Source organism: Drosophila novamexicana, unplaced genomic scaffold (genome assembly GCF_003285875.2).
Source record: "Drosophila novamexicana strain 15010-1031.04,08,12 unplaced genomic scaffold, DnovRS2.1 tig00000808-arrow-arrow-pilon, whole genome shotgun sequence".
Classification (NCBI taxonomy): Eukaryota; Metazoa; Arthropoda; class Insecta; order Diptera; family Drosophilidae; genus Drosophila; species Drosophila novamexicana.
In genome coordinates this window covers 37,905-52,293 of record NW_020824826.1, presented here as the reverse complement: position 1 = coordinate 52,293, position 14,389 = coordinate 37,905, and the positions used below count along the sequence as shown (strand labels likewise).

Below are 14,389 nucleotides of genomic sequence, written 5' to 3'. Positions count from 1 at the left end.
AACAAAAAATTGTAAATGTTGCCATTAAGCATTAAAAGAAACGCCTCAGTTAAAACACAACAGATTTCAGGCGTGAGATTGAATTAATATCAGATCTTAAGCACCAAAACATTGTTTGCATACTTGGGGTGATTTTAAATAAAGAGCCTTACTGTATGCTTTTCGAATACATGGCTAATGGTGACTTGCATGAATTTCTAATATCAAATTCGCCTATTGAAAAAAACATTATTACAATTGGAATTTCTACAAATAGCAATACAAATAAGTGGGAATGGAATACTTATCAGGACATCACTATGTTCATCGTGATTTAGCTGCTCGAAACTGTTTGGTCAATGAAGGTTTGATTGTAAAAATTTCTGATTTTGGATTGTCACGGGATATTTACAGTTCTGATTATTACAGGTATTTTTGATTCCATTAATGCACTTTGTCATTTGACGATTTATCATTACTAATTACTTTCCCCAGGGTGCAATCAAAATCGTTACTTCCTGTTCGGTGGATGCCCTCCGAGTCTATTTTATATGGAAAATTTACTACTGAAAGTGATATATGGTCTTTTGGAGTTGTTCTTTGGGAAATATATAGTTATGGAATGCAGGTAAAACTTAAAATCTCTTGAATATAATATAAAGTCTTCACATGGGATCTAATTACATTATTTTAATCACAATTTGTCGTTTCAGCCGTATTGGGTACAGCAATCCAGAGGTAATACATTTAATAAGATCGCGCCAATTACTCTCTTGTCCAGAAAATTGCCCAACGGCGGTGTATTCTTTAATGATGGAATGTTGGCATGAACAAGCTGTAAAACGTCCGACATTTTCAGACATATCGCACCGATTAAAGACTTGGTATGACGGTCATGTTAAGATCAGTAACCAAAATATTTAATAAATACATTTGATATCTAAGAACCTTTCGATTTTTTTGATCTGACCGTTTTGTAAAGTATAAGTAATAAGCAGTAATAAGTAAAAAATAAAATATGGAAGGTAATTATGTTGATAACGAATCAATCATCGAAATAATAGAATATTTTCTCCACTGCTCCAGTCAAAAGTGCTTTTAAGGGATACAATAAATCCAGAAACCGAGCTGCAAGCATTTTAATTTCTTTCTATACACAAAAGTACATATAAATAAATATTTTTTATTTATTTATTTATTTTTTATTAATGGTCGACAAAACGAGTGTCTTCCTAATTATTCAATACAATACATATATAATAAAATTAAATGCTAAAGCCTAGTTAGAGAACACAATTTTCCGAAGGATAGAGGTGTTTGTTTGTCATTCCGGCCAACTGTGCCCCTTTTCACAGCTAATTTTGTCACTGACGCTATTAGAGCCTACAGCTAAGAAGAAGGGTGTAAGTAGGAAAAAAGTGTTTTTAAGTAAAATTAAAAATAATCTTGATTTGCTATATTAATTAAGAAAATACTGTATAATGAAAATAAAGTAAGAAGATTGTTAATAAAGTAGAGAAATGTATGCTAGATATAAAGAGTGTTAAGTAGATAGGACAAACAGAAAAGTAATGCGAATCACCGACCGGTGGGGGAAAATTTACAGTCTGTCCGGCAAGCTATGCCCCTGCTCATAGCTGGGATGGTCAGTGTCTTCCCGAAGGTATCCTGAAAGCAACGATTTTATTAGGGGTAGAGAAAGTTCGGTAGAGAAAACGTGATGCAAACTATTGTAATTTTTATTGTACATAGCGTAGTCTGTTGTGCACGTAGATAGGAATAAGGGGCGATCATTTCTGGTTGGTCTGGACGGAACAGAGAATTGAGAACGCCCTAGCAGAAAGGAGAATATGTATCTATTATGTAGGAAGACAACACCGAAATTTGTCCTACGGTTGGTTAACGACGGAAGATTAAGAAGAATAAGCCTGCTGGAGCAAGATGGTAACCGGATATTAGGGTCCCAATTTAAGCCTCGTAAGGCAAAAAGCAGAAATTGCTTCTGAGCAGATTCAATACCATCCTGGTTATTGTTATACTGCGGAGACCAGATGCAAAAGCATTATTCAAGGATAAGGTCGAACAAGAGAGATGTACAGAAGTTTCGTTATAAAAGGATCGTTAAACTCTTCAGACCATCGTTTAATGAATCCAAGTACACCTTTTGCCACATTAACGATGGTATCTATGTGAAGTTTGAAACAGAGTTTAGAATCAAAAATAACGTCTAGATCCTTAACTGTCAGTTTACGTTGCAATAGAATATTGTCGATTGTATAGCTGACAAGATAAGGTGCAGTGCGATTGAAGGTCATAAACATACACTTTGAACAATTTAGATGCTATCGATTGGCCGCACACCAAAGTTTGCATAGTGTTCAAATCGTCTTGTAGACGAGAATGATGTAGGGGATTAGTGTATGATAGAATAAGTTTCACATCATCTGCATACATAAGTACCCGGGCATGTGATATAGCCGAGGGGACATCATTTAAAAAGAGTAAAGAGTAAAGGACCTAGATGACTATCTTGAAGAACATCAGATGCCTCAGCATTACTCTTTGGGTCCCACCTTTTATATAAGAACTTATCCAAAGCAAAAGAGATGGAGGGAAACCTAATCGGTCAAATTTAAAAAGTAAAATGTTATGGTGGACAGAGTCAAACGCCTTACTGAAGTCAGTGTTAATGACACCAGTTTGAATTTACGAAAGGAAAGCACCATCATAGCATCATATAAAAATAGATTCCGAAATATTTTCACTCTCGTACGAGTTCCAGGCTTCGAGTAGAGATGCAATGTCCTTAGTGTGCTTGTATGAGACGGGTGTTTAGGCTTGCGGCGAAAGGGAGGAGTCTACATTTATAATCTATTTACGTTTAAAGTTAGCCAATTTAATAGGAAAAGCATTAAACCATCAAAACATTTTTTAATCTATCTCCTCTCTACTTTCTTTTTATACCCTTAACCCATTAAAAATGTATGTAACAGGCAGAAGGAAGTATCTCCGACCCCATAAAGTATATATTATTGATCAGCACCAATAGCCGAGTTTATTTCTTTTTAGAAATTTGTTTTCCCCAACGCTCGACTAATAATGTTTGCTGATGATGTAAAATTGTGGCTTGCATTTTGAAAATTTAATTTAAATTGTGGCTTCAAAGTATTATATACGCTTTGTTCTGGTCAGTTTTGTGTAGTTCGACAACTGACAACTCAAAATTCTGAAGGCTAACTAAGCTACTGTGGCGAAGCGAGGCTAATTCGCTTCCAGAGCGAATGCGCTCTCGCTCCGCCCTAGGCCTGACTTACACTTGACGTTAACTTTTAATCAAATTATATTATTGATCGGACAGATCTTAACAGGCAGCCGTGGCATCTTATGAATCTGCCTTTGGAATTTTTCACTATTGGCTGTGCTCGTTACTGCCACCCTAAGGACGCCGCCATCATTCTGCCGATAATCCATTGCTGGGCCGGCAGATCACCCCGACGACGATCATTGATTCAAACAGATGGGACCCAGCTGGACCGTGGTCCCCTCTCCAAGTAGGTGTCCTGAGCCTTGCCGTTAGGGCCCCCGCTTAGCGCATCCACGGGCCTGAAATTGAGCACGTCTTCCACTGCGATCGTTTGCACCTCTTGCCGTTTTCAGCAGGATGCCTTCCGTCCGTAGGAGTAGATGCCTTGCAGACTTCACACCAGCCTCCCAGACCCTTTTAATGCGGAGCTCTTGTTTGGAAGTTCTTCGCAATCGCAATGTACAATCTGTGGCACTCGACGGTCGACGAATCTTTGAAAATGTACTGGTGGATAAGTCAGATACTAGTTCTAATTAACCGCTTTGGAGGCTTTGGAATCAAACAAAACTGTCGACTGCTCGTAATTTTCACATAATTTGAGTAAGCAGAGAAGGATTGCAACAGATGCATGATCTAGCGAATTTAATGATTTATACAGAGGTAGCGGATATCTGTCAACTAATGAGAGGTATTTGCAAGTCGTCCCCTTACTCGAAATAAGGAAAAGAGCACCAAGTACCATTATAGTCATGTATAAATGACTATTTACGCACTATTTACCACGCGTATGCCCCTTCGAACTCTAGCTAGGTTGGATGACTTCAACCCTGTTTCGGGAAAGCTTTCTTCCTTTCGAGCGCCGTGGGATGCAATGGAAAACTATCGATAGTTTCCAAGATGTCTGGTCGGTCTATCTTAGCTGTAAGTCCAACAGTTGCTTTGCGTACTTGTAAGGTAAGGATCTGTCGTCAGACACTTCAGACTAAATCGCTTGAAGGTTCTTTACGGATGCAGCACCAGTCAGTTAAACATCGACGTAAAAGGCATGTCTCATAACGTCAGCAGCTCTAGGGTTTCACGACTTGCTCATTTCACTTTGCTTTGTTAACCACCGCTTTGTCAAAAAACGGACAGGAACAGTGCCGTTAGTTACAGTGTTTAACCTGAAGGACCTTTAAAAGTTAGATGGGGTTCTTCTCCACACTGCAAGCTGGAAATCTCGATCTACTTCATGTACCATAACCTGCCTATTCATCTTTTTGATGTCAGCTGTCTATCTACCTCCTCTTGAATGGTCGGTTCAACCCTAGAAAGGTCATTTACGCAATTTGATACCAAGATAAACAGGACGCGTCAAAAACATCGTAGAAAACTTCGTCGATGTGCATTGTGGTGTTAAAATACACTGATGCAGAATGAAGTAATGTGGAGTACTTGGAATCTGATTATATTTCAGACATGTGCCCTTAATATTTATCCATGAATTTCAAGACCATATGCCTGAGCTCGGGATCGCACGTGACACAAATCGGAGCTACTGAGGGATCTTATTAAAATGGCAATCTTCCTTTAAGTTGACCCGACGGCAGTATTTCCAAATTACCTAGTGAGTGGCACTCCATAACTGGTTCAACTGCTTTGGTTGAAGGAAACTGTTCCAACCACCAACAATTTCTGCAAATCTTTTTCTATCGAGAAATAAAACTCTTGTTGACTCCGGTAGGAAAAAGAATTTTTTTACTACTTGTCGGTGTGTAACGCCTTGAGACGATATAGCCAACAAAAGTCTTTTACAGAATCGGACAATTCGATCCTAGTTTAATCTAATTGATCGATCTGTGGCTTGAAAATATGGTTAAGCTAATCAGTTTTCGGATCTGTCTATACTAATAATAATTATTACCCTTATTTCCTAGTTTCTTAGGTGTCTACAAAAAAATTTGTAGTGCTTCATTTCATTTTCTCCATTGCTAAATCTCATTGTCTTTTACTCTTTGCTCCCTCTCTGTTAAATCACATGCCCATTTATTTATGTACATTTCTTTTGTACACCGATCCCCTACATCACTCTCGTCTACAAGATGATTTGAATGCTATGCAACATTGGTGTTCGGCCTATCAATTCAAGGCGAACTAGTCTTTGATTATCATCTATTATGTTATGTGTCAACACCATGATTGCTAGCGTTCGCTGTAAAGAGAGGGTTACTTATTAACTGCTCCCCCCTTAAGGTATGGCCCTCCTCGGTCATTCCATAACTGTGTATGACCTACGGCGTTTCCCACGAAGTTTTTCTTCTCCGTTAGTCTGTTAAGCATTGCATTTCTTAAACTTGCGTCAGTTCCGTATTGTTGTTACTGTCTGTTTTGATTCTTTTGCTTTGGTGCTTCCTTGTTTGTGCGTGTGTTCACTGCTGCATATTTCTGCTTGTGCATCGCGCTCTCGCAAATTTTTGCTGTTGCTTTTTGCTTCAAACAAAACTCGAGATTTGAGTTGCTTAGCAAATACAAATTCGAGTCTCCAACCAATCGCCGATTGGAGCCTCAGACTTGAAATTTTAGATGTAGGTGGTCCTAGTGCCTGCGCAGATCGCGTTTGCTTCCGATAATCGATAACTTACTCCGTTTCCAAGCAATCGATAAAAATCGATATCGATATCCTGTTTTTTGGTCAATTTTGGTAAATAATAAGAGCTAGCGTCACCAAACTTGACATATAGCTTCTAAAATAGAATATATATGCATTTGATGTTGGAAGAAGAGGATTCAGGGTATCCCCTATTCGGGAGCCCCCGACTAGAACCTCTTACTTGTTATTAATTAAAGAGAGCGTGATAATGACCTATTTATAGTGTTAGGTGATTTTAATTTACCTAACATCGCTTGGTCATTATTCACTGCTGAAAATTATCTAGTACCCTCAGCAAGCATGATTTTATAGACTGCATGCTAGACCTTTCCTTGTTTCAAATAAATTCGATTTCTAATCATAAGAATATAACACACGATCTGCTATTTGTTAATGAGTACTTAATTGTTAATGTGTCCAGGTCCCCTCCTTTGTCCCTTCCTGAGGATGTGTATCATCCTTCTTTGGAGGTTGCAATGTTTAATTGCAATCCTCTCGTTTTACATTCATCAGCTACCTATAAGCCCCGCCGTTGCTTTCGCAAAGGAAATTATTCCTTGCTTAATCAACATTTTCATGCAAACTATCGGTCTTTTTTATATAACGCGGTTTATATTAATATTTCTATTAATTTCTTTTATAATACCCTGAACTCCATCAGTAGATTGTCTACTTAAGGAGTGTAGTTCTTCCCTTCATCCAATGCTAAAGCTTTTTCGTCTATTGAATCTTGAATCTTCAATATTTCCATTTCTTTGGAATGAATCTTATATCATACCCCTCCACAAGAAAGGTGGCAAATCTGATATACAAAATTATAGGGGATTTGCAAAAATGTCCGCAATCCCTAAATTATTTGAAAAAATAATCATTTCGAATTTTCAGCTATTCTGCAAATCAGTTGTCTGCCCCGACGACCAATCTGCTAAAGTTTACTGCCTTGGTAAATAATGCTTTCCTTTCGAAATCGCAAACTGATGTCACTTACACTGACCAGTTAGGCGGCGTTTGACTCTGTCCACTATAACATTTTACTCTGTAAACTTGACCGATAAGGTCAAGGTCCATCTCTTTTTCCTGGGATTAGTTCTTATATAAAAGGTGGGACCCAAAGAGTAATGCTGAGGCAGACTACCTCTAAACAGGTTCACGTTACTTCTACTTCTATCATACACTGATGCCCTACATCATTCTCGTCTACAAGACGATTTGAACGCTATGCAACTTTGATGTTCGGCCAATCAATAGCATCTACCATCTGTCTAGATACCATCGTTAATGAGGGAAAAGGTGCACTTGGATAAACGATCCTTTTATAACGAAACATCTGTACATCTCTCTTGTTCGCCCTATCCTTGAATACTGTTCTTGCATCTGCTCTCCGCAGTATAACAATGGCCAGGATCGTATTGAATCTGTTCAGAAGCAATTTCTGCTTTTTGCCTTACGGTTGTCATCTTGCTCCAGCAGGCTTCTTCTTCTTAATCTTCCGTCGTTAACCAACCGTAGGACAAATCTCGGTGTTGTCTTTCTACATAATAGATACATATTCTCCTTTTCTGCTAGGGCGTCTTCAATTCTCTGTTCCGTCCAGACCAACCAGAAATTATCGCCCCTTATTCCTATCTACGTGCACAACAGACTACGCTATGTACAATAAAAATTACAATAGTTTGCATCACGTTTCTCTACCGAACTTTCTCTACCCCAAATAAAATCGTTGCTTTCAGGATACCTTCGGGAAGTCACTGACCATTCCCAGCTATGAGCAGGAGCATAGCTATAAATTTTCCCCCACCGGGTTGATGATTTCCCATTACTATCTCTCTATCCTATCTACATAATATTCTATATATCTTTTAATTCCTTACATTATAAATACTTCTCTCTTTCTTTATACCTATTTATTGTATTTTCTTAATTAATATAATAAATAAAGATTATTTTTAATTTTAACTTAAGAACACTATTTTCTCTACTAACATCCTTTTTCTTAGCTGTAGGCTCTAATAGCGTCACTGTCAAATTAGCTGTGAAAAGGGGCATAGCTGACCGGACTGGCAAATAAAACACCTTCATATTTCGGTGATGCTATTAGAAAATTGTGTACTCTAACTAGGCTTTTAGCATTAAATTTATTATATATGTATATTGTGTTGAGTAATTAGGAAAAGTTTTGTCGAGCATTAATAAATTAAAATAAAAATAAATAAAGAAAGTTTGCACCATTACACTCTGTGGGTAAGCTTGTTGTGGTTGATTATTAACTGCACATAGCCTCTGTGTGCGCAAGATCTCTTGGGCAAGCGATATTCTATAAATATATGACTCTCGCGCTACCGCGCTTATTTTCAACAATTTCTATATAACGCTGCTTGTTGGTGTTGTCTTAATAAATAGCTGCATGTATAGCTACATTGCCCGAAACAACACGAAACGACACGGTAGTAGACTCAGCCGCCAAGAATGATTCAGGATGCGGGGCCTTCCTTTTAGTGAATTGGACTCTCCAAGTCGCCTTAAGCACCATATACAGAACCATTAAAGACGAATGGGAAAGAGAATATGCGGAGTTCACATCCACGAAGTTTAGAGGCTTCTGCGAATGTTCCCAACCACCTTTAACAAGCCGTGGTTTATCAAAAAGATTTACATTAAAGCCAAAAGAAATCAAACTCTTTAACAGATTGCTAAGTGGCAACGAATTTGCTAAACACACACTCTGCAAAATGCGCATCTACCCCGACAGCATCCCATACACACCAACATATACTAATTTTTCCAAAAAGAAAACTACATTTAGCTAAATCATCCTATAAGACAACAATCATGACAATTTTCAGACAATTTCAGGCAATTTCCCCGTAAGGTGGGGGGCCAAATAACCCCACGCTTAACACGCTTGGCAACGCAACCCAAAAACAAACAAAAATAAAATAAATGTATATGAAAGCTAGGGTACTACCACCATCACATTCCACTAAGATACTGTCTGAGGTTTGCAAGACTGTGTGATTACCTTCTACGGGGAAGATTTGGAATTGCTTGCATATGAACTTAGCTCTAGAGAGTTTTGCGAAGCTGATCTCACAGATCTTTTCCAAGGCTAAAAGATTACCGATTGAACGAACGGATCTATGCTCTGATTCTGAAGTCACGCTTCATTGGATTTGGCCATATCTTTTGTCTCTGGCAACATTTCTGTCGAGTCGAGTGGCTGAAATCCATGAATGGACAGAGAAAGCCGAATGGCGGCATGTACCTACAAAGCAACACTCAGCAGATACCGTTTCATGTGGTTGATGGTCGTTAATTTTTTAACGAATCTAGAGAATCCTGGCCGGTTAACCAGCATCTGATGGCAGATGAAATGCATACCCTAGAAGTACGCAAAACAGCTGTTGGACGAGCAGCTATGGTCGAATGGAAAGAAGTTTTGGAGAAAATAGTTGAAGTCATCGAACAAGTTAAATTCAAAGATTAAAGAGTGTTCAAAAGGGCACTCGCGTTGGTCATAGCCTGCAGCGTCTCAATCCAATTATACATAAGTATAATGGATCTTGTTGCTCTTTTTGTTGTTGTGAGTTGATGGACAACTTGCAAGTACTTCTCTTTCATAAGATGCCAAGTGGCCAAAGAGCACTCGTAAGTCTTCTTCATGCGACAATACAACAAACTTTGGGGGTCTGCGGGAGACAGGTGTGAAATATTATAAGCACACACTCCTACCGACTGCAGGTAGCGTGTTGCTAACGACCGAAGAGATACAGACGAATCTTGTCGCATTGGAAGCCGTAATGAACTCCAAGCCCTTGAAACAAAAAGATAACGAGACTCTAACGCCAGGCCATTGAGGGCTCTGCCAGCTGAGGGGACCCCAACCAGCAGTGTCTCATTTATTGAATTGGTTGGGTTAGAGTGGCAGAAAAGCGGCCAGCGGCGGAAAATTTTAAAAGCCAATCCACAAGGTGGCTTGGCTACTCGCTTAAAGAAACGCTCAAGCGCTTTGTGGTGACAGTTATTGGCGCAGATCCGCACCTTGATTAATTAAATGCATTAAAAACTTGACGTCTTGCGTATGTTAGGTTTAGGGTGGAGCGAGAGCGCAATAAGGTTTTGTTACACGCTCCGGTTCGCCGCCTTAGCTTAATTTTGGCTGAATACTTTTATGAAGTCAGTTATTGAACTATAACTAACCGATCAGCAGCAGTCGCATACAAATTCTCATCTTTTAAAGCCACCAGATTTTGTTTACATTTATATCAACTCATGTTAATTTTTCTGCGAAAGGCTTAGCTCAGTTCTCGAGTATTTTAACAAATTTGACCTTTGCGTACTGTGCTGCGTTAGCATTATCAGTTTTGGTAAAATTAATATTCTAAATCATGGTATTGTATCATCATTTCTGATACATTTCCAAATTTTATTTCGTTAGTATTTAAACTGATGACAACGTGTGTGTTAACAGATCTAGAACGATGATACCGTCGACGGTCGTAAGTAAGTTTAGCAAAAAGAATGGGCTGTTAACGCATTTGATCCGTGCATGGAATGGATAGTGAAAGTGGTATCTACAAGGATTACGGTTTGTACGCCTGAGCAGAGTTTGATGTAATTTTCGGACGCGCACATGTCTATTAAGAGTTTCATCGTTACCCCCCGCAACACTTCGCTGTACGAACGGCAGCAGGGATCTTCTACTAAAAAAATAAAATCATTACCCTCGTTTACTCGGACTCATCTTCCATTTTTTTTGTGCTATGTCTAACGCTATATTGTCTTAAGTATTCGACTTATGAGCCTCTTCTTGAGCAACATAGTGTACTCTTTGCATTCTTTGCCCGGAGACCTGCTTAGAAGTATTTGATTTTTTTCTGTCCGCGGACTAGTTTTTGCCTCCCCGAGCCTTGTTGTTGCTGATGGGCAGTATCTGAATCCTCAAATGGAAATGTCTACATCCAATGGCTATGCGAATTCTGTCCCACGTGTCTTGTTTTAGAATTGCTCGGCTTGGCGCTGATCGCCATGTTGCCTATTGAGTAGGGGCTCTTACCCTGTCCGCAATGGACCCTCTTCTGTTCATACTATTTGGACTGCTGTTGGTTCCTAGAACGCTACTCAGATTGATAAGCCTTCTCCTCGGACTTTGGTCGAATTTCTCTGCGAAATAGTTTCTGTCATGGTTTGCTTCGATTTTGCTATATGCGAAAGCGAGCCTACTAATTATAGCCTAATGCGATTGTTAAATGAGGCAAGTGCAGTTGATTGATTTTACTTTTGACTATGATAATCGCTTGATAGTGTCGAGAACTACAGTAGTATGGTTTGTGAATATCATACGCGGATACAGCTCACAATCGCCAAGACGCGTATTTATCCTGCTCTCTCTCGAATTCTGCATCTTATACCCTCTATATTTGCGGCGTTTTGATAGACATTTATTTCAGGCAATGCGATGTGCGTGCTTTTGAGCTGTTCTGTCATTTTATTTGACGGCTAAATTCTTCCCTAATGCTTCTCTCTCTGTTCTTTTTGTTCATAGTGCACTAGTGCATTTGATACTGAAATCTCGTTTATCGCACGTAATTGCTCTGCTATTATGTATGGCAGTTTTTATGAGAATATCTTTTCGGTGTGGATATGTATTTTCTTGACAGTAATAAATAGGGATTGAAAGACAGAAGAACAAGGTTGCTGTCATTCTCTCTGTTGACTCTGAATGTAACCGACGGCAAAAAATCGGTGGTCACCCAGTAATGGAAGACAAAATTTTTTATTTTCGACACTTTTTGTTTAGATTCCTTAGAATCGCAATTCCCTTTGAGCAGTTGGTCTCTTTTTTTAGTTTATTCTTAATCTGATTTTTAATTATAATTATTCAATTCTCACTTGCCTGTTTTTTCTTAGAATTATGAGTGCTACAGTCTCTTCTCTGTTTATCTTCTCGGGATTTCGGTTGACCTGCCCTCGCAGTTGTCGAAGACCTTCTGCGGCTTCAGTGTCAAGTATTGCTACATTTTTATTTTTGTATTTTTTACGTAGTGTTACAGTTTTACCAAATAATTCTTTGACAAATTATGTCTCTTTACTTCACTCTTACTTTCTTATTTTAGCGTTTTGTGCGGGGTTATTATGCTGCAATTTCACCTCGCGTTAGCGGCCGAATATTGATTCGCGTTAGCAGATAATTAAAGATAGGACTGATTACGGAACGAGTCGCTTATTCTACCAGACGGACGCGCTCCGTTGTAAATAAAAATATAAACTAGAACTAAAGACAATTCATTCTAAAAGGCTCGTGTGGAGTTTCATATTACGTGCAGCTTTAACGAAGTTGCTGACTGGGGCGAACTGGAACTGCATCATAGGGCGAACTAGAGTTCGGTGGTGTTGCCTACCCAGCTGGACTACGGAGTGTTACTTGTTAACTTATAAGGTCAACAAGAAAAATTGGACTCCAATTTTATTACCACCTCTATCTAATGGCGCCTAAACTTAATTGCTACATCAAAAAACTATATTTTTCTCTTGAGCGTTAGAGGTCTTAAATCTACGCTTGTTAATGTGTACTTAGATTCTCTTGCCGTCGATTTTCATATTATCGCTTTCACTGAGACCTGGCTTAAGCCGGACATCTCAGATTTCTTAATATTTCCTTTCAATTACACCACGAGCTTATCGTATTGGAGGAGAAGTACTCATAGCTGTTGAGCCTGGTCTTTCGTTGGAACTCATTGAACTTCCCATCTCGGAGATCCAGTTGGTGGCTGTAAGAGTTGTATTTAGAAGTTCCTATATCACACCACTATAGCAAGTATATTTTCCAAAGCCTTCTTAACGCTATCAAATCGTTCTCCTCCCTACTTTCTGGTAGGAACCTCTTAGTCGTTCTTGGCGACTTTAATCTTCAAGGTTTTTATTGGACATCGCCAATGAGCTTAAACTTTCTGTTGACCTCTATGTCAAATGAATTTATTGATGGTCTACGTGATATGTCCCAATGGTAGGTTAAAAAAATAGATCTATTGATTTGTTCTTCGATCTTCTTGGATTCGTTTGACAGTGTTGTGCACAGGATTGACCCGCTTACACTTTCTAAAAACCATTTTCATGCAACCTTGGATATTCTCAATGATCAAGGAATCGAAATTAGTTGATTGTGTCCGTTGTTTTCGTAAGGCTAATTTTCATAAGCTAAATAATCTTAGTTGATCGTGTCCGTTGATTTCGTAGGGCTAATTTTCATCTTATTAGGGCTAATATTGATCTTATTCTGCAAGTCGATTGGTCCCACACATTGATGTTGACATTAAACTATTTTATGATACCCTTTACGTGCTATTTGATGTCTGTGTGTTCCTGGGATGAAATGACGAAATGTGAAGTCCAGGTGTTATGAAAAGTTTAAGATGACACCTTTTCTATGCGAAATTCCATATGCTATAAAGATTACTTTTGCCGTTGTCGCCTTCAGTTTGCACATAATCCTAATCCATTTTTATTGTAGGCAACTCTAAACGTAAGAGATCTATTTTGGCATCTTCGGTTATGTTTGCAAATAAGAGCTCGAATACTGATCCAGGCATAAATCCTATTATTACAGAAAGTTCGTTCTCAGCGACCTTAATACAATCAAGCCTGTTTACTCACCGAGCACTGATGGCGTTCCCGCTTGTTTGCTCAGGTACTCTGTTTCAGCCATATGTTAACCAATCTTAAAATTTTTGAATTGTCCATAAGCACTATAATTTTTTCGACCATTTGGAAAGAATCATACATTATCCCTCTCCATAAGACAGATAGTAAGGTCGATTTTATAAACTCTAGAGATATTTCCATGAGGTTATATAAAGTTATATTATTTTAACAACGTAGATCAATAACCACTAACCTTCTTGGGTTTACATCGCTAGTAATTGATGGGTTAAAAAAAAATGCAGACTGATGTCATCTATACTGATTTCAGTAGAGCTTCAGAAATTATGCCTTCTCTACTTCCTAGTCAATCTCTTGAACTGGATTTCAGAGTATTTGCGTAACAGAAACCTTGGTAGCTTACCGTTCGAGCGTATCAACAGTTCCCGTAATGAAGATGTTATTCTCGACTGTTTTGAGTTCCATCAAGCGATGATCAAACGAGGCTGAATGGCATTTCGCTGATATATCAACTGTTTTTAGTAATGATTTTTTCAAAACTTCGATACAAATATCGATAAATCATCGCAAAAAACACGAACTTTTCGGGGCGAATTTAGAAATTTTTGAAAAACGTGTAAAATGTGTTTGCTTATGGGAGAACGCCGCATTTTACACATTTATCAAAAATGTGTAAGAAATGTGGACAGTGGAATAAGGCTAAAAACGTACTAATATGTGTTTGTTTTAGTTGAACAGTTCAGTTATCTAAATATTGACAATTTTAATTTTATATGTCCTGCTTTATCGGTATAACTCCATTTAACTATAAATTGACAGGC

The 14,389-nt window shown here is 38.5% G+C and overlaps 1 pseudogene; it reads left to right on the top strand.

Moving 5' to 3' along the window:
* Positions 1–63: 63 nt before the first annotated feature.
* LOC115763965 lies at positions 64–916 on the top strand (annotated as a pseudogene).
* Positions 917–14,389: the final 13,473 nt, after the last annotated feature.